Below are 19,294 nucleotides of genomic sequence, written 5' to 3'. Positions count from 1 at the left end.
AGAGATAAAACAGATGCCACCCCTGGCAATAGCCCTACAAATTGGTTGTGCTTGCAGAGGGATCAAACATAAACAAGGCAAAGTGAATTATAAAGCAGTTATAGGATGTACCAGAATTACAATCCGAGGTCCAGGACAATTTGTATGGGCAGCAAGCGATGGTACCTGGACAACACATCTGCCTGTAGACGGGAAAGTAAAGGAGATTACTTTAGGCCTTCCAACCTTATGTCCAATTTGGAAAAAGTTGCCATTTAAGAGAAAACATGAACTTCTGCAGATAAGAGCAAGACGGGAAGTTCTAGACAATGAAAATCCAGATGACACTTGGCAAGAACCCTCTAGTGGAGTGAAATTTGGGTGGGCCCTAGAGTCATTACTTGGTCCTATAGCAAACTATCGGAGTAGGGAGATGCTGTACAAACTTACAGGTCAGGTAGATAGACTGGCAAGAGTCACCCAGGAAGGATTTAAAGAATTAAACGTACAATTACAAGCCACCACAAAAATGACTTTACAAAATCGATTAGCCTTAGATTTGTTACTCCTGAAAGAGCATGGATTATGTGGATTTTTAAAGGGACAAGTTGATCATTGCTGCGTTCATATCCCAAATGTAACTGCAGATGTAGAATAGACATCAATCAGTTGAAACAAATAGAGCATGAAGCACAAGAAGAGCAAAAGGACTTGACTACAAGCTGGTTAGGAAAAGTCTTTAAAGGGTTAGTGTGGAATGTGAGTTCATGGATTAAATCTATCATTGAGAGTGTGATAATCTTACTAATTGTATTCTTAGCAATTTGGTGAGTTTACAGCATCTTAAAGGGAGAGATACAGAAGAAAACGTCCTGGAACCAGAAAATAATAAAGGCACTGACATGAGATCCACGCCCACCATCTACTGGTTCTCCAGTTCATGATAGCATCCACATCAACCCTGGATTTGAAGAACGTCAAGTATAAATTGAGGAATAAAGGACTGTATCAAGTGAAAACATTTACAACTATAGTGAAGTGAAAATGCTTTCAAAGGGGGAGAATGATAGTAGAGCCCTGGAAAATGTTAAAAATAGTCTTTGAAAATATTAGGCTTTGTGTTTTCTCAGATCACTGCACCTGCGTAAGCAGTATGATAAAAGATATAACTGTTAGATGTGATGATTGTTTAGTAATTAAATATAATTATTATATAACCATAAGAAGAATCATGAGAAACTGTCGCAGACATCTTTCATGAAAAATCCTCTCTTAGGATTTTTCCTTGTGAGAAGCTGCAGTTTCAGCAACCAAAAGTAAACAATGGTTATCTGCTGCTGTGGAATGCAACAGGTAGACCCGTGATTGGTCTCCTGTGGATGTTTGGATTAACTGACCACTCATGGCAGAGCTGGCTCTTGCTCTCTGTCTGAGACAAAGATCTTTGTTATTCATTCTTGTCTATTCTTAGCTTAGCTAGCTTCTGAAGAAACTTTTTCCTTTCTATTTCTTTTTAGTATAGTCTTAATGTAACATATATCATAAAATAATAAATCAAGCCTTCTGATCATGGAGTCAACATTCTCGTCTCTTCTTCATCCTGAAAACCTTTGTGACCATGGTCACAAGAAACTATGTTGGAAATTTAAAGGGAGGCTATGTTTAGCTGAAATCTGTGTATACAATAGAACAATATAAGTTTAATAATTAACATGAAAGTTATATAATGATAGAGTATAAAACACGTTCACCTCAAATGTATGGTCGGAATCAGATTTGGGTGGAAAACTACCCCGATTCCCAGAGCTCTTAAATAAAAAGCACCACATATAATCACTTATGTGATTATGTGTTTTTGAACGCTATGTTCTTGTGTTTGTGGGTATTCGGCGACCTCTTCGTCTCCAGGCAGAACTGGTTTGGTTTTGAGGAGGTCTTGTGTTTGACTCAGGAGAGTTCTTGTCCCCGTTTGTAGGAGTAGTGTTTGCAGTGCCTACGTATGGTTTTATGTTTTTTCCTGGGTACCATTTTGGACCAGATGGTAGTAGCACGCACGCATATCCTCTACCCCAGGTAATCAACTGGGAAGGCCCAGAAATTTGGTGTGTTTCAGGGTCCTTCATGAGCACAGGTGGTTTCTCAGTGAGCTTTGCTTGGGTGGTATTTGCAAAGTGGCGAAGTATTGGTGGATCAGGCTCTGATGCTGTGCAGTTCAGGAAGTTGATGAAGTAGAGAGCCTTGCAAAGTCTTTCCACTGGAGATGTGATTCTTGTGTCTCTGTTCTGTTGATTGAGGACTCTTTTGAGGTTTTGATGTGTCCTTTCCACGATGGATTGTCCTGTGGGGTTTACAGGTATGCCTGTCTTGTGTCCCCATTTATTGAAGAACTCCTTTAACTTGCGGGGGGTATAGGCAGGTCCATTATCTGTTTTAATCTCCTTTGGTATTCCCAGGGTGGCAAAGGCAAGGATGAAGTGTTTTACTGTGTGCTGTGCAGTTTCTCCTGGATGTGATGATGCAAATACTGCTCCTGAAAACGTATCAACTGATACATGCATGTATTTTGACCTTCCAAAAGGCGTGAAGTGAGTCACATCTGTCTGCCACAGCTGGCAGCTGTTCAGGCCTCGGGCATTGACTCCTGTCCCCATAGATGGTATCTGATAGTTTTGACAGCTCGGACATGTAGCTACAATAGCCTTTGCCTGATCTTTTGAGAGCTTGAACATTCTGATAAGGGCAGGTACATTTTGATGAAAAAATGCATGTGACAACTTTGCCTGGGCAAAGATGTTAGGAACATTAGCAGTTTCTACTGCCATGGCTAATGCATCCGCTTTCCTGTTACCTTCTGCAACAAAACCTGGGAGGTCAGTGTGTGACCTCACATGCATTATATGGTAAGGTTGCTTTCTGTGGGAGATTAAGTGTATTAACTTAGAGATCAATTGGTACAACTTTGGATTGGAAACCTCTTTGAGAAGAGCATGTTCTGCTCTCATAGCTATACCAGCAACATAAGCTGAATCTGTGACCAGATTGAAAGGTTCGTTTTTGAACTTTTCAAAGGCTCTGACAACAGCTTCTAATTCTGCAATCTGTGGAGATCCCTCCACTATTTGTATGTCAGATTCCCAGTTTTGTGTCTGGGGGTCTTTCCATGTCATTACCGACTTGTGGGAAGACCCTGAGCCATCTGTAAAGATAGCTAGAGCTTTGAGAGGTTTCCTACTTTGGATTAATTTTGGGGTCAAATAGAAAGTTACATCAGGGTTAAAAAGTTTGTGTTTTGGGATCTGAACTGAAATTTGGCCTGTATAGCTATCTAGGGCAAATTGGAGGTTTTCATTGGTCTGGAGCTAATCCTCCAAGTCCACAATGGTTATTGGCAAGTATATGCATGTGAACTCACACCCTGCAAGAGAGCGGAGGCAAGTTCTAGCCTTTTTTATTAAATGTGGCATGATTTCCTGGTAGGTGGTAAGTGTCTTTGTAGGTTGGCTGTTTGTAAAAATTCATTCCAGTATTAGCAAAGGGTCTCAAAGCTGAAAGTCCCACTGGAAAATCAGTCCATGGAATCGAGGTGCTTTTTCCAGGATGACGAACAGGAAGGCAGGCTGGGCTCGAAGCGATGGGCTTTGCGTGAAGACAGGGCTTCTTGGACCTTGGTGATGGCACCTCGGGCTTCTGTTGTGAGAGTGCATGGAGAGTCCAGGTCTTTGGGGACACGAAGAAGATTGAACAGGGGAGCAAGGTCCTCTGTTGTAATTCCGAGCAGTGGACGTACCCAGTTGATGGATCTACACAGGCTGTGTAAGTCTCTCAGGGTTTTTGGGTCATTGTTTATGTTGAGCTGCTGGGGCACGATGGTCCTTTCCCGGATCTGGACTCCAAGTCCATGGGTTGGTGTACTGGATTTTATCCTTACGAATCTCCAATCCTGCCTTTTCTATGGTTTCAATAGTCCTTTTAACTGTATTGTCCAAGTAAGCTTTATCTGAAGCACAAACCAGGATATCATCCATATAGTGGTGGATGATAGCATTTGGAAATAATTTCCAAACAGGAGACAGGATGTGAGCCACGTACCACTGGCAAATAGTGGGACTGTTTTTCATTCCTTGAAGAAGATAACACCAATGATATCTTTTGAGTGGAGCCTCTTTGTTAAGAGAGGGAATGGAGAAAGCAAACCGTGGAGCATCCTCAGGGTGCAGAGGAATGCTGAAGAAACAGTCCTTAATATCTATGATAGCAAGTGTCCAGTCTCTAGGCAGCATCGATGGGGAGGGCAGGCCAGGCTGGAGAGGGCCCATGTCCTCGATGACCTCGTTGATTCTGCGAAGGTCGTGGAGGAGCCTCCACCTGTTCGTCCCAGGCTTTGGTAGTACGAAGACTGGAGAGTTCCAAGGGCTGGAGGACTCTACAATGTGGCCTTTTGCAAGCTGTTCTTCCACGAGGGTGTTTAGGGCGGGCAGCTTGGCTTTATTGAGGGGCCACTGTTCAATCCAGATTGGCTTGTGACTTTTCCAGGTGAGACGAGGTGTTTCTGGCAGCGCGCTAGGCTCAGTGGCCCCGATTAGAAATCCTGAGTGGGAATACGGAGGGAAGCTCCCCACTGGGATAGAACGTCTCTGCCCCAAAGGGTGATGGGGGCCCTTACCACAAATGGACGAATGGTTGCCAGCTTGCCTTCAGGCCCTTCCACGAGGATGCTGCTCTTGCTTCTCATGGACACTGTAGCTCCACCAATCCCTGAAATCATGCCTGCAACAGGTTGTAGATCCCAGTATGCTGGCCATTCGGAGCGAGCGATGATGGTCATGTCAGCACCGGTATCCAGCATCCCCAGTAGGTGGATCTTCTCCCCTCTGCAGGTAAGACCGCACTCGATGGTAGGCTTGCTTGGTCCCATGACTTGTGCCCACATTGCTGTAGGGTTGAGAGGAAACTGTTCCCTATGATTCTTTGGGAGTAGAAAGGCTTGTGCGATTGGAGTTCCCTTTGAAAGGAAAAATGGTAAGTCCATGCAGTATACCTGGACAAGAATCTCTTGTCCCGGGCACACTGTTTGCACTTCTGGAACAATGAAAATTTCCTTTGGGCTATTAAGAGAGTCACCTGTAATTAAAATGTCCGAAGAACCACCTTTTGGCCCATATTTGTATCGCCCCATGTGTTGGATCCTCTTCTTGTGGTCCGGAACCTCCTGGGTTGGTGCGTGGTTGGGTCTGGGTGGCCTTTGATTTGTTGTCATAGCCCGGGGCCCCACCGGGCTGCGCGAGGCATTTCCCAGACACGGTTGGTAGCGCTGCCAATTCTGGGGTCTTTGATAGGTGTTGCGGAGGTATCAGGTAGGTGACTTGTCTGGACAGTCCTTTATATAATGTCCAAGATCCCTGCAGTGATAGCAGCGGGTCTGTTCTTTAGAAGCTATTACTGCATATGCACCAGAAACTCCTTCAGCAATACCCTTAGCAACTGCTTGGGCCACTGCATTTTCAGTGGACATGTGACATGTACAGCATTCCAGCATTTGCTCTATGGTAGGGTCTGTATCCACAGGTAGAGACCTCTGAATCGCTTTGCATTGTTTGTTTGAGTTACTCATGGCGAGCTTGCATAAGAGTTTCTTTCTTCCCTCTGAGCTATCTCTTTTTCTAGAGCATCTCTAAGTCTGTCCACAAATTTGATAAAGCTTTCATCTATACCTTGTTTAATGGTAGAAAAATGCATTGTCGGCATTGAATCGTCATGCATGAGAAGTAAGGAGGTTTTTGCTGCAAGTGCCACATCTTGCAGTGCCTCTTTATTCAAATTTTCCATTTGGTCCCCAGGTTTCTGTAAATCCCCTTCCCCAGCCAGCTGTTCTACTGTAAAATTTGCCTTATCAGCATCTGCAGAATATGAGTCTGATAATGTTTTTAATTGTTTTTTCCAATGCCTTTCCCATAACATATATTCTGCTGGGGACAGGAGGCAATGTGAAATATTTTTAATATCGTGGGGAAGTAAGACATGTGCTGAGAACATAGCTTCTAAGAAATTTCTAAAAATATGTGAGCCTCTGCCATGTTCTTTGGCTATATTTCTTAACTGTACGAGTTCCTTATTTGAGTTTGGTTTCCATGTCTTTATAGCAGATTCCCCACCATTTCTTCCCTGTCTATACTCTACTCTGCCAATCACCCGCCTTAGTCACTTCTATCTTAATTAGAACCCATGGATCAATGTCCACTGTATTAGAATCAGTCACTGGAACTGCTGTCATCCTCCGAGGAGGACTGAGGAGGAGCAGTTCGTGTTCTATGCTTTTTGTGGCGTGTAGAAGGGGCATTTTTCAAGGGCTTTGGGGGCTGTGAGGGGGCAGATGGCATAGCTTGGCCAGAGGAAGGCACCATTGGGACTGGGATGGCAGCACAGCATGCAGTGTTAAAAACGCCAATCACTTGTTTTCAAAATTTTAAAAGTTTAATAGTAATAAAATGGTTATAAAAATAGTAATACAATTAGAGTAATAATAATTTGGACAAACTGAATTAGGACAATATGAGACAATAAAGACAAAGAGTTACGGACGTCCGGGTACCTTTTTCTGGGCAGCACGAGCCCGAAAAAGGACCCCCGTTAACAAAGGATTAACCCTTAAAAACAATAGCCTGTTGCATATTCATATACTTCATACATGATGCATAAATTCCATTCAAATACAGGATTCTGTCTGGTCATCGTCAACTTCTTCCTCCAAATCCTAACAGCGCCTTCGAGGCGGGAAGAAGTTTGTTTCTTCTGATAAGAGGGCCATAAATTCATTTTCTCTGAAAGATTTAGGTGTCCTGTGGCTGCTATCTCGCTGCAAGTCCTTTCTTTTTAAAAAAAAGTATCCTACATAGCATCGTTTCTATTTTAACAATTTTTATAACCTAAAACTATATTTAACACAGTACTTAAGAAAACTAATACAACATTACTTTCTAACACAACACATATAATATTCATTTTAATATTTGCAAAAAGCCAATCATAAAATACATGCATTTTTCACACACAGGACTGGGAGAGAGGGGTGGCACCATGGGGGTTGTCTGGGATTCTGTTCAGGTGACATTGGGGGTGGGTGGGGGGCTGAGAGGTCTGGGGGTGAGGACAAGGGGGGAGCGGGGGTGAGGGGGCAGTGAGACCGGTCTGGGGTGCCGCGGGTACAGGGTGGTGTGCTGGGGTTGCGACGTGAGGGCACGCAGGGAGACCCCCTGCTGTGGCAGGCAGGCTGCAAGGGGTGGGGGCCGCGGGTACAGGTGGACACGAGAGGGGCAGCGGCAGGGGTCGGGGCTGGGATCGGGAAACCGTCAGCGGAGGTGGGGAGGACTGGAGGGGGGACGGGGGAGGTGGGAGAGAGGGTGGGGGAAGCCACGGCGGAGGGAGTCAGAGCCACCGCAGGGGGGGCTCCTGCGCACCGGGCGAAACGGCGATAGGGTTGGGGGGGAGGACCGGAGGGGTGTGTGAACCCGAGCCGGCGGGAAAGGGCATGGCTGCACTCTTAGATAAGAGAGGCGGCGTTCGGATGGTTGGGCGGGGGAGGAAAGGACGGTGCAGACCCCGCAGGCACGGGGGAGTTGGGGGGGACGGTGCAGCTTTTGCCTTGAGAGAGGCAGAGGCAGCTGGGGCACTTGGACCCAGGGAAGGCGACACATGTGAGCTAGATTCCTGGGCCTCATTATCAGTGTAATTAGCATTTGAAAATGGAGTGTCTGTTGTGAAAGATAGCTTTTTATCTCTGTTAAACTTCTCTATGGTTTTAGTTACTATGTGAAACAAAGGCATATACTGAGTTACAGAGAAGTCTTGGTTAGCTTGCAAGTTATATATCCTGGTTCCAATTTTGTCCCAAAATAAATTTTCAGTGATAGTTTCTTTATCAGTTTTGGGATATTGTGAACGAATCCATTTTATAAATTTTTTTAGCTTAGTCTTAGAGAGTTTGCCGTTAGAGAAAGAAAAGTTGTTAGAAGATAAGATTTCTTGGATTAGTAAGTATAAATGTCTCTCATTCTGGGATCGTTTTGAACTACTAAGTTTTGATCCCATATTAACGTATCCCTTCCAGCAGATAAAAATGAGGGGAAAAAAAGGAAAAAAGCAAAAAGGGAATTAGGACCCAGAGAAAAAGGCGTGCAATAGTGGCTGATTTGAAACTTACACTTCTTCAGCTGTGTGGGGTCCGGGAGTCTGCTGGAGGCGTTGTCTGCTTTACATCAGTCTCCTCGGAATTGTCATTCAGATGTAAATTTCTGAGTGTCGAACTGACACCCCCTGCAGAGAAGGTTTTCTACAACGAAAAGCCCTCTTCGCAAGAGAACGGTGTCTCGACGGCAGTTACTGTTTCCCAAGGTAAACGCTGCTCTCCTGAGGGTTTTCTCCTCCTGTTCGATGCACCACTTGAAGGACCCCTGGTCCTCAGATTACGCTTATCCCCGAGCAAGCAGTCCTATCCAGATAACTCAGTCCCTCTTGGAGACAGAGTGCCTGAATACCCAGTCAGCTCATAGCCGCTGGCTACCCTAAGCAAGCTTAGTGGATTTCAGCTCTTTAGTGATTACCAGCTCTCTTAGGATTTCAGCTCAAGCTTGCTTGCTTAGGGCGCTGGAAGGCTAGGGGTAGAAGCAGACGCGAGAGAGGAGAAGGAGGGTCCTGGCGGTTCCACAGCGATTGTTTATTGAGGGGTCTGTGAAGGGTTCCAGCGACTGGTCTTCTTCTGCCGAATGGGCTAAACCAGCCCCTTTTTATAGGGTATAGGGGGATCCAAATTTGTCCAATAGTAAGGGTTAGGGGAAAAGTGACCTATGGGGTTACAGAGATAAACTAGGGTTTGAGAGGCCGAAAACAGGAGCTTATTTTGCTGTCTCATCATGACTCAGCAGTTCCTACTGTTAAGTCTCAGCCTGCCACGGGGCCCTAGCCAACTCCATAGAGCCTGCTAAACTGCCCTTTTTCCTTATTCAGTCCTTTGTTGTATTTATTAAGTTTTAATAAACCTTCTAAAATTTTAAAGTGATCAGTCGTTTCTCACAGTAAAGATACCTCCTTCTCATTCCTTTCATAGCTAATGCTATTCATCATCCAGGGCATCTCCAGTAAACGGATGGGTTTAGGGTGATATAATAGTTTTCTATTGGGGAGAAGTCTGGGACTGCTTAAGCCTCAACCCACATGATAATGGAGGGAAAAAACAAAGAAAAAAACAAACTATGATGTGGGGACCCTGAGAGGCATTCCCTGGGTTAGGTTAGGGAGACACAAGAAGCTTCCTTCAAAAGCTGTTATACCCCATTGTCTCCTTCCCCTTGTTGCTGTGTCCCTCGGCCACTCCCTCCCTATTCCCCTATTGGCCCTCATCTCTGTACTGCCCCAATGCCACTGTTCAGCCCCTACCTCTCGACACAGAGAAACCTGGAGTTCCCCCATGAGTGTGCCCTTGGATGCTGATCATCTTATCATGCGGCTGAATTAAACATCTGTGGATATTATACAAAGGCCCTTTTTGCTTCCTTATCCTGGACTTTATTAGCAGCTATTTTGGCTGCTACACTACGAGAGGTTAAAAACGTTAGTCACAATTCACTAAAAAAAAAAAAAAAAAAGAAGATAGCAATAAACGCAACAATAAAAAAAAAATTGTACAAAAAAGGGAATAGTTTAACCAACAAAGGCAAGGTGTCACATGGTCTCCCAAAACAAAGACAAGATGGCTGCTCTTCCTGGGCAGTTCCACATGGCCCCTCTGGAACAAAGATGAGATTCTAGGGGCTAGCAGAACAGTTCCTGTTGTGGATGGGGGGTGCTAGCGCTGCCTGGAACAGCCTGGGATCTGTGGTGACTGTTTCCTGCTCCCTCTCTTGTGGCAGCAGTGATGGTGATGGAAGTCTCTCTCTCCCCCTGATGGCAAGTGGCAATGGAGGTGGGGGTGCTGGATCTCTCACTCTGTGGAAGCAGCAGCAAAACTGCAGGCAACCCACTGCTGGGTACTGAGCAGGCTCTGGCTGCATGAGGCTCAACTGGACTGGAAGTTACCTGTAAGAGCCTGAGATGAGAGATATGGGACATCAGGCCACTCTTCAAAATGCTGTTTATTGTTTAGAAGATGTTACAGCAGCCATGGGTTGTGGGTAACAGAGCCACGCCTACAGCTGCCTGCTACAGCTTATAGGCAAACCTGAAGCCACTTGAGTTCTGGTTACAATGCATTATATGTTCTTTGCTGAGCATCTTAATACATAACAACCAATCAGCATCATACACAATACCTTTACTATTACCTATAGCCTATCATAACTACTATCATTACCATATTACAGTCATTACTATCCAATCACATGAGTTAGTATGTTACAGTTTAAGCTTAAAGTTGTTTTTCTGTTTTCTTGCAGTGGAAAATTCTTAGACCTTTTTTCTACTTGCTACATCAGCATGGTTTTTTGCCTATGGTGTCTTCTTTTCCTAAGACCTATTTCTGCTTGGTAAAAACATCTTTTTTGTTTGTGGTCAACATATCCTTTGCTCTAGTCATAAAACCTCCTTCCAGTTAGACTTAACCTTTTCTTTCTTAGTTGTCCAGTAACGACTGGCTCAGCAATTCTTAATTTAGACATCTATTATTCTTCTATATCAAAACTTGTTTCCATCTCTATTCTGCTCTCAGGTTCTACATTCAGAGAGCTTTCTGCCAAGCATACATATCTGTGAAACTTTCTTGTCAAACTTTCACCTTTCCCAACAGTTAGCCCCTCCATTCAGTCTCCCGCAGCAACCTTCTTAACAGGAGCTGTCTTTTTTCAAGGCTTGGGCTTCACCAGCTGGAGAGAATGACAAACAGGGGACCTGCAGTGATGGTGTGGTCTGGGTAGCCCCCAGCTCTCCCCAGCACTGGGCTGGAGAAAGAAGAAAGGCCCCCCTTCTGTTGATGGCTGTGAGTCTTAAAGAGACAGTCCACTAAAGATGACATAGAGGAGGTGTACAAAACACAATTTGGACTCCACCTCCTATCCCTATAACTAGGAAAGCTGATAATGCCTTTGGTTTGCATGAGATGGAATGATTTTTTCAAATAAAGGTAGAAGGTTTTAATGTTGTGATGCTGGACAACACTAAAATCTCTTGACTTCAAAGAATGAGCAGTTTCATATCTCAAGCATTTCATGCAAATATTTGCCAGGATTTTTCTCTTAGTACAGTGGCTCTAATAATATGTAAAAGACTGTAGGAAGACATCCCCAGGGGATTATGCTGCTATTTGGCTTGATACTTCTTTCACTACTTCAAATAAATTATGTGCTTCTTCAGATGTGTCAGAGAGCATTCCATTTCCCTGCAAATGACAAATGATGAATAATACACATTGCTAACTTCCCCTCCCTCCCCCCCTTCAAATCCTATCTAGTTGTCCAGTGACTCCAACTGTTGCATTTAGTCTATTTTTGCAGATATCCTGCACAATGGCTCTGGGACTCTCAGATTTCATGTATGAAAATCATTCTTGTTCAGTGCTATGTATATATATGCATTTTATTTAACTCATTTACTGTAAGTGTGAATTTAGAGGTTCTTCCTTCCCACTTGAATGTACAGAAATACATGGAAATAATGGAGATAATTATTAATTGTTCTGTTGAACTTAGGCACCAAGTAATCCTCCAAATAAGCATGTAGCAAGCCTACTTTGTATAGTCTGTGCTGAAAAGCATGACTTCACTCTTGGTATCCAAGACAACTAAAGATGATGCAAATATGCCTTTAAAAGCTGCAATCACATATTCCAAAAAAGTTACAATGTGTTTGTGGTTGTCACAAATGAGAGTGTTTGAGAGTGCTTAAAAATCACCAACAAGGGTATGAGTAAAAGTCAGATTTAATATTAAGGGAGAAAGCACCTGTTCATTGGTAAGATTCAGTTTACTACTTACAGGACAGCTAAGGCACAACTAGGAAAAACAAGCAACACCAAACCAAACAAAATCCAGGCAATCAAAACAGAAATAAATTGAGAACAACCTAGGGGTGTGTATGGGGGGGTGGGGTGTGAAAATACGATGCAGGCAAGGATATAAAGGAATACTAAAAGCTTAACAACACTCAACAGTACTTATACCTTAAGTCTAGTAATTTAACATAGGAAAAACACTTAACTTATACCCAAATTAATTTATAACTTAATTTATAGCTTAACCTTAACAATCTAACAGAGGAATAACACTTAACAGCAGTTAACCTAACTTATAACTTCCAAGTTCTACTTAGCAACTTAACAGAAGGATACTTAGCAACACTTAGCTTAGCTTATAACTAATGTTCAACAACTTAGCAAAAGAACAACACTTAGCAGCACTTAAGTAAGCTCATAACTATAACTTAACCTTACAGGCCTGAATACATAGATATCAGAGGTGCCTAAACATCTAAGAAAGCAGTATTTGTCTCAGATTTGCTATAGCATATGCACAGAGGCATGCACACAGACAGAAACAGTCAGTGCAAGCAAGGTACCTGTGGAAAATTCCTCTCAGAGGTCAGTGAAATAATCACTTCGGATGCTTTTGCATCTCCTGACAGGTGAAGGATTGGGCCTCGAGGAGTGAAGTATCGGCCCAGGACATGTCATGTTTTAGTGATCCTCCAGGTATAGCAACCCTGAGAGTTTGCTGGCTCTGAGAGGCGTCCCACTCAGAGGGAGATTGCTGGTCACAGTCCACTGCAGTCCACGAGAGATCAAAGTGTAGCAGGCTCCGGGCCTGCTAGGGCCCCATGGAGGGAAGAGACTTAAAGATAGGAAATGCCATATCATGGTGAAATGGCAAGAAGCCCCTCTCTTCTGCCTTTCGGACCCCAGCTTACCTCTCTGTAACCCCATAGGGTTAACCCCTGCTATTGGACAATTTCTGTGTGCCGGTGTTCACAGGGGTCTCAGGTTGAGGGAAGAGACGAGGATTTGACTCCATGTTTCAGAAGGCTTGATTTATTATTTTATGATATATATTACATTAAAACTATACTAAAAGAATAGAAGAAAGGATTTCATCAGAAGGCTAGCTAAGAATAGAATAGGAAAGAATGATAACAAAGGCTCTGTCTCGGGCTCTCTGTCCAAGCCAGCTGGGCTGTGATTGGCCATTAATTAGAAACAACCAACATGGGCCAATCAAAGATCCACCTGTTGCATTCCACAGCAGTGGATAATCAATGTTTACATTTTGTTCCTGAGGCCTCTCAGCTTCTCAGGAGGAAAAATCCTAAGGAAAGGATTTTTCATAAAAGATGTCTGCGACATTTCTGATCCCCCCTTACCCTATATAATGGGCTGTTTTAGCCCATTCTGGTTAGAAGAGCCGTTGCTGGAACCCTTTACAGACCCCCAATAAAGACATTGCTGTCGAACTCCAGAGCTGCCTTCTCCTCTCTCGCCCTGCGTCTGCCGGCTGGCCAGCGGTGCCTTAGCAAGCAAAAGAGCTGAACTCAAAAGAGCTGATAATCACTAAAAAGAGCTGATAACCTTTATGCTTGCTAAAGGTAGCCAGCGGCTGAGAGCTGCTTGGGTTTCGGACAGTCTGTCCCCATAAAGGACTGAGCTATCTGGCCCGTGCTGCCTGCTCGGGGGCAAACCTACTCTCAGCAGGAGGCCGGGACATCAAAGGCTCTCCTTTTGGACCATTGTTTATAGGGTCGCAAGAAAGTGGGCTTTAGTCATAACAATGTTTCATCCTGGCCACAGTTTGGGTCGGCACTTTCTTTGAAAGTGTGAGAACAGGAATGTTATGCCATTCAGGCAAGAGGAATATTTTCCAAGGTTGGTCATAAGGAAAACAGCAGCTTGTTAGCAGTTCCTGGGAGCAGAGAGTATTTCTGATAAGCTCAGAAAGAGCTGAGCCCAGGTGATGTTTTCAAGGCCAAGGCCTAACAATCATTTCTCAGATCACACTGCAGCCTGAAAATGGGAGGGGAGGGGAGGGGGGGGGGGGGGGGGGGGAGGAATGCACCACCACAGTGGTACAACAGTGGTACATATAAATGAAATATTTTTGCTCATACTCCATATTAAAAGAACTTCAGGGGAGGAGATTATTTCATTTTGGGGAGGACTGACTGGTCTAGTAAAAGGTCTCCCTGTCCAGGGCAGGGGAGTTGGATCTAGATGATCTTTAAGGTCCCTTCCCACCCAAGACATTCTATGATTCTATGAATAACAGGAGACAAATTACAGTGTCAAAGACGTGAGTTATTAATTCTCTTCCATTCAACAGTGTATATGATGCAAAAATGAGTTATGAAACCAGTTAGACTGACCCAGCCCTAATACAAGTTTCAGCAGCCTGTGCTGGCTTTGGTCTTTCTGGGCACTGTTTATATAATTTGCAAATTAGTGCAACAAAACACACCTACATATTCTTCCAGCCACGCATCGATGGGTGTCTTGGAAGCTGACTTTGTCAAATTTCCCCTGCAGGAGAAATCACTCAGGTGAAATCTATTGTAGTAGTGGGCCCCGCCGGGTAATAATGAGCATTAACTCTATGATTGCAGAAGGCTGATCAAATGCTTTATTGAGTTATACTATACTATATTATACTATATGAAAAACCCATCACCCTTGCCAGACAGTCACGGCACACACACATGGATCTAATTGGTTAATGAATCAAAACACCATCACTAGAGTCTAATTAAGAAATCCCTCTCTGGTAAACAATCTCTATAACACATTCCACATGTGCACAACAGATGCAGCAAGTGGAGATAAAAATTGTTTATCATACGTTTTCTGAGCTTTCTCACAACCTTCCCTAGGAAAATCCTGGGAAAGTCTGTGTCTCTCTCTGTTCAGAGGATATGTGAATACCACATCATCAAGTTCTTTTCCCTGCAAGACAATTGGCAGTTTTGTCATGTATGGAGTGGACATAACACCTGTGAGTGACAGAGACACCCATCTGTCCCATCCTGGAAACTCTTATGAACTGAATATCACACCAATGGTTCTCTATTTTAAAATAGGTACTTCAAAAATGTTACTTAAGAACTGAACACACTTCAGAAAAAAAGGCATGAAATAACTCATAGGCATTCTCTAATCTGTCATTACCTGGTTGTAGTGGGTTGTCCTTGGCTGAACACCAGGTACCCAACAAGCTGCTCTATCATTCCACTCCTCAGCATGAGGATGTGTCAAGGGGTTGTTTCCTTTGAACATTCAGTGCAGCACAAGCAATTACGGTGCTAAAAGCAGACATGTTTCTGTCCTAACAGCTTCTGAAGTGGCTCAAATGCCCTCATAGGCTGCTAATATCTCTTTTTCAGTTGAAGTATAGCGGGCTTCGGATCCTCAATAACCCCAGCTCCAAAACCCTAATGGTCAACCTCAGGTTTCTCCTGATGTTTTCTGCCAGAGGCTTCAGGTGAGACCCTGCTCCCCAGCTGCAGTGTAAAGTACATTTTGCATGGCTGGTCCTGTCTGAACAGGCCCAAGAGCTACTGCACAAGCTATTTCCTGTTTGATCTGCTCAAAGGCCTGTTGTTGCTCAAAGCCCTGCACAAAATGGTTTTTCTTCTGGGTCACTTGATAGAGGGGGCTCACAAGCTGGTTATAACCTGGAATGTGCATTCTCCAGAACCCCACAAGGCCTAGGAAAGCTTGTATTTCCTTCTTGTTAGCTGGTAGAGACATAGTTGCTATTTTGCTAACCACCTCCATATGGTCATGATGGCATCCATCCTGCCATTTTATTCCCAAGAACTGAATCTCCATGCAGGCCTCTTGACCTTGTTTTTCTTCATGGAAAATCCAGCTTTCAGAAGAATCTGAGCTTTTTTTCCCTTCTCAAACAATATTTTTGCCTTTGTAGTGGTTTTGGTTTGCTAATTTCCGATTTCTCAATTTTGAGATTTCCCTAACTAATGCGCTAATGAGTATGGTGGGCTTCAGTGATGGCTAATCACTAATGCACTCGTGTCTTGCTGCGAGATAGGATTAGGAGAAAGGTAAAGCAGGCTTAAGACTAAAAGGGTATAAAGAAAATTTTATTAAAGGCAACTAAAAGAAAGAGATGGGGAAAAAACCAAAACAAACTCTTCAGAACACTTCTTCTCTGCCCACAACTTTTTCTTTCTCACTGACAATGTAAAGAATTAAAGCTCAAAATTTCTAGTCAGTTTACTACCTCTAAAATAGTCTTTCTTCAGTTCACTTAGGGAGAGAAGTCCCTCTTGTTAATGTTATGGAGACTTTCCTACAAGAGGAAAGAAAACAGTTCTCTCATGGTTCTCAATTTCATCACGAAAAGCAGCCGCCCGGGGAACCCTGCTATCGTGAAGTCCTTCTCATTTCTACAAGCCTTCCCACAACTAGTCGATGGGCCATGTCGACTTATGGGGTATTGTTTTAAAGATGAGCTGTTCAAAGGTAAAACTTCTCATTATCTATTTTTAAAATCATCTTCATCCCTGGGAACAGAGATCTTCTTTTTCTTCTCCTGGAAGCACAGGACTACTCTTCTTTCTTTCTGTGAAAAATGCGTATTTTATGATTGGCTTTTCGCAAATATTAAAATGAATATTATATGTGTAATGTTAGAAAGTTATGCTGTATTAATTTTCTTAAGTAGTGTGTTAAATATAGTTTTAGGTGATAACATAATGTTAAAATAGAAACTATGCTATGTAATATACTTTTATTAAAGAAAGGACTCACAGCGAGATAGCAGCCACAGGACACCTAAATCTTTCAGAGAAAAAGAATTTATTGCTCTCTTATCAGTAGAAACTAACTTCTTCCCACCTCGTTCAGCCATGAAGACGCCGGTTAGGATTAAGAGGAAGAAGTTGACGATGACCAAACAGAATCCTTTGTTTGAATGGAATTTATGCATCGTGTATGAGATATATGAATATGCAACAGGTTATTGTTTTTAAGGCTTAATCCTCTGTTAACGTGTGTCCCTCTTTGGGCTTATGCTGCCCAGAAAAAGGTACCCGGATGTCCATAACTCTTTGTTTCTGTTGTCTCATATTGTCCTAGTCCAAATTGTCCAAAATTATTATTACTCTAATTATATTGCTATTTTTATAACCATTTTATTGCTAAAATTAAAATTATAAAAATTTAAAAAATGAGTGATTGGCATTTTTCACAATTATGGTAGCAGAGGATAGTTAACACCTCGCTGCCGGTGCTTTGGGAGAGGCAGAGTGGGGAAGGCGTGCCCTGTGGTGGTTTGACAAGAAATATGTTTTCTGAGATGCTGTGGTCAGGCCAATAGGTGCTCAGATTTTAATATTGGCACCTAATATAGCCATTGGGACATTAGATCCGCCTCTGAGAACACGGGATTAAAAGCAGGGCTCTCCCCCTGGGAGGCTCTCTTGGGTTCCGATCAGTGAAAGGTTCAGACCTCCCCTGCCCTGCTGCGGGCTGGGCGGGGGAGGGGAAGCCATGCGGCCGGGTGAGGTAGGCCAGGGCCCTGGACAGAAGGGAGGTGAAGGCCCCTGCAGGATGGAAGGGTGGAAGAGCACTGAGAAGCATCGGGCAGCCACCCCCCCCCCCCTCCCCCCAGGAGAGACGGAGAGAGAGCCTGTGCCTATGCTTGTGCCACCTTGAAATTTAATAGTAGCCGGCCGAGAAGGAGAAGGAGAAGGAGAAGGAAGGGTGTAGAGAGTTTTTTGGATAATTGGTTAGCTGAGAAAGGACATTCTGATGTGATACTGATGGATAAGGGTAAGAGAAACAAGCTGGGAACTGAGCAACTGGTGCTTAATTACTGACGAAGGTCACAGTGACCTTCTCTAAAACGGGAAGACGGGGGAGAAAATTGCTTACCAGAAAATGTAGCTATCCCAAAGTAGAGAAATTAGAAGAATGTACACATAGAAGCAAAATAATTGTTAAGAGATAGAAGTAAGTATGTTTGATCTAAGTGTGCTTTAACCAATAATGAGCTCGGCTTTTGCAATATGTATAAGCTTCATTAACACTAATATAAATATGTGTAGAGTTTCAATAAACTTCAAGATTTACTATTCATCGCATATGGTGTGTCGCATCTCTCCCGCCGTTACGACAGAAGGGTGCGGCGAGAAGGTGTCTGGCTGGGCAGCCATGGGAGTTCTGGACAGACAGAGCCTCAGATTTTTAACCCTTTTCTTGGATGATGGAAACCTTACAAATGCTAATCCTCCTGGAGCTGAATGAGAAGAGAGATAGAGATGAGATAAGAAGAAATAGGCCATGAGAGAAATAGAGAAGAACTCAGGTAGAAGAGATGATAGAGTAGCTTATGCTAGACTCTTTTTGTGTAGCCATGGACAGAGCCATGTTTCCTTGTGATACAGAGACTGCATTCTAAGGGGAGGCAATGCCTCAAGACCAAGAGAGTTCAGTGTGGGTACCCCTTGACCCCAAGGGGTGAAAAATATGGGGGGGGACAGATGTCCCAAAGTTGAGACTGTGCCTTTTTGGAGTGAGACGAAGTATCCTTAAAAGTCGACCCTAGAAGCAGCTCTAGTCCATGTTCAGTGGTGAGAGTGCTAGACATGAATAGAAGAGGTCACCATTGGCACAAGAAGGACTCCTTCGCCTCTTGATGAACTGAAGATTGAGTATTCTGAAGGGTGGTGCTGGACCCAGAGTTGATGATTTAGGGGATGTATTGTATTAGGAATTTGGTGGGGAGGAGGAGATGTATTTGTGAAGTTTTCATTTTCCTTGTCTGTTTCTTTTTTTTTCCTTTCCCTTGTAGTTTAGTTAATATTTTTTTTTTCCTAAGTGGAAGCCTGATTTGCTTATTCCTAGTCACATCTCACAGCAGAAACCAGAGAGAGAGTATTCTCATTAGAGCACTAGCATTGTGCCAGTGTCAAACCATGACAGGCAGCCTTGCTCTGGTTCCCCTACTGTAACTGACAGACGCAGGTTACGATCTCGGTGGACAAAAGGGGGCAATAGAACAAAGAGAAGGGAAAAAGGCTCCCTACAACTGCGGTAATTGGCGCCCTTAGAGTAGTAGTGCACATGAAGAACCCGGAAAGGAAAAAGGATTGGTAAATACTTTTTGGGAGGGGTGGGTACGGGGGGGTGAATGAGAGGTGGGCTGGTTACCCCAGACCTGCCAAGTGAGTGATGAGTCTCCCATGCTGTGTTTCTGACTTTTCGCAAGAAAAGCAGCCAGTAAAGAGACGAAGCAAATGATAAAAGGAGTGAAAGAATCCCCCGGGGTAACTGGGACTGGGTCTCAGGAAGGGATTGCACCCCTTGGATGTAGGGAGCAGTGTTTCCTAG

The 19,294-nt window shown here is 43.7% G+C and overlaps 2 long non-coding RNA genes across 3 annotated transcripts; one reads left to right on the top strand and one right to left on the bottom strand.

Moving 5' to 3' along the window:
- Nucleotides 1–6,428: 6,428 nt before the first annotated feature.
- On the bottom strand, nt 6,429–8,266 carry LOC139598961 (uncharacterized). The gene is made up of 2 exons (XR_011682098.1): nt 8,177–8,266; nt 6,429–6,845 (listed from the first exon to the last, which is right to left on the bottom strand). It is a non-coding gene; the product is annotated as an uncharacterized lncRNA (long non-coding RNA).
- A 12-nt stretch (nt 8,267–8,278) lies between these two features.
- On the top strand, nt 8,279–17,902 carry LOC139598962 (uncharacterized). Of its 2 annotated transcripts, XR_011682100.1 has the most exons (4): nt 8,279–8,367; nt 15,322–15,419; nt 16,204–16,423; nt 16,808–17,902. It is a non-coding gene; the product is annotated as an uncharacterized lncRNA (long non-coding RNA). The 2 variants fall into 2 exon arrangements; XR_011682099.1 differs by having other exon boundaries at nt 16,204–17,902.
- Nucleotides 17,903–19,294: the final 1,392 nt, after the last annotated feature.

This window comes from Agelaius tricolor, unplaced genomic scaffold (genome assembly GCF_023055355.1).
Source record: "Agelaius tricolor isolate 1412-34295 unplaced genomic scaffold, bAgeTri1.0.p SCAF_21, whole genome shotgun sequence".
NCBI classification, from domain to species: Eukaryota; Metazoa; Chordata; class Aves; order Passeriformes; family Icteridae; genus Agelaius; species Agelaius tricolor.
The sequence above is the reverse complement of the archived record's forward strand: the minus strand, read 5'-3'. Positions and strand labels throughout refer to the sequence as shown.